Source organism: Lycium ferocissimum, chromosome 12 (genome assembly GCF_029784015.1).
Source record: "Lycium ferocissimum isolate CSIRO_LF1 chromosome 12, AGI_CSIRO_Lferr_CH_V1, whole genome shotgun sequence".
In the NCBI taxonomy this organism is placed as follows: domain Eukaryota; kingdom Viridiplantae; phylum Streptophyta; class Magnoliopsida; order Solanales; family Solanaceae; genus Lycium; species Lycium ferocissimum.
In genome coordinates, this window is record NC_081353.1 from 33,311,438 (window position 1) to 33,311,701 (window position 264).

Consider the following 264-nt stretch of genomic DNA (forward strand, 5'->3'; position numbering starts at 1 on the left):
TATTCTTTATCAACTCCCAAACATCCATAACATCATTCATAATATTGTAAATAACAATCATCATTTATCTACATTATCCACTTTTCACAGTTTCACTCCAATTTCCCCATAATCATGGTCATAATTCAGTATTACTTTCTCTCACGTATAATAGTCATTCCATGTTCTAAATGTAATTTATAAACTACTTATAATCACAACATTCCACATTCATGATTCATTCCAAGCTATATTCTCAACAATGGCACTATTCCCACATTTATG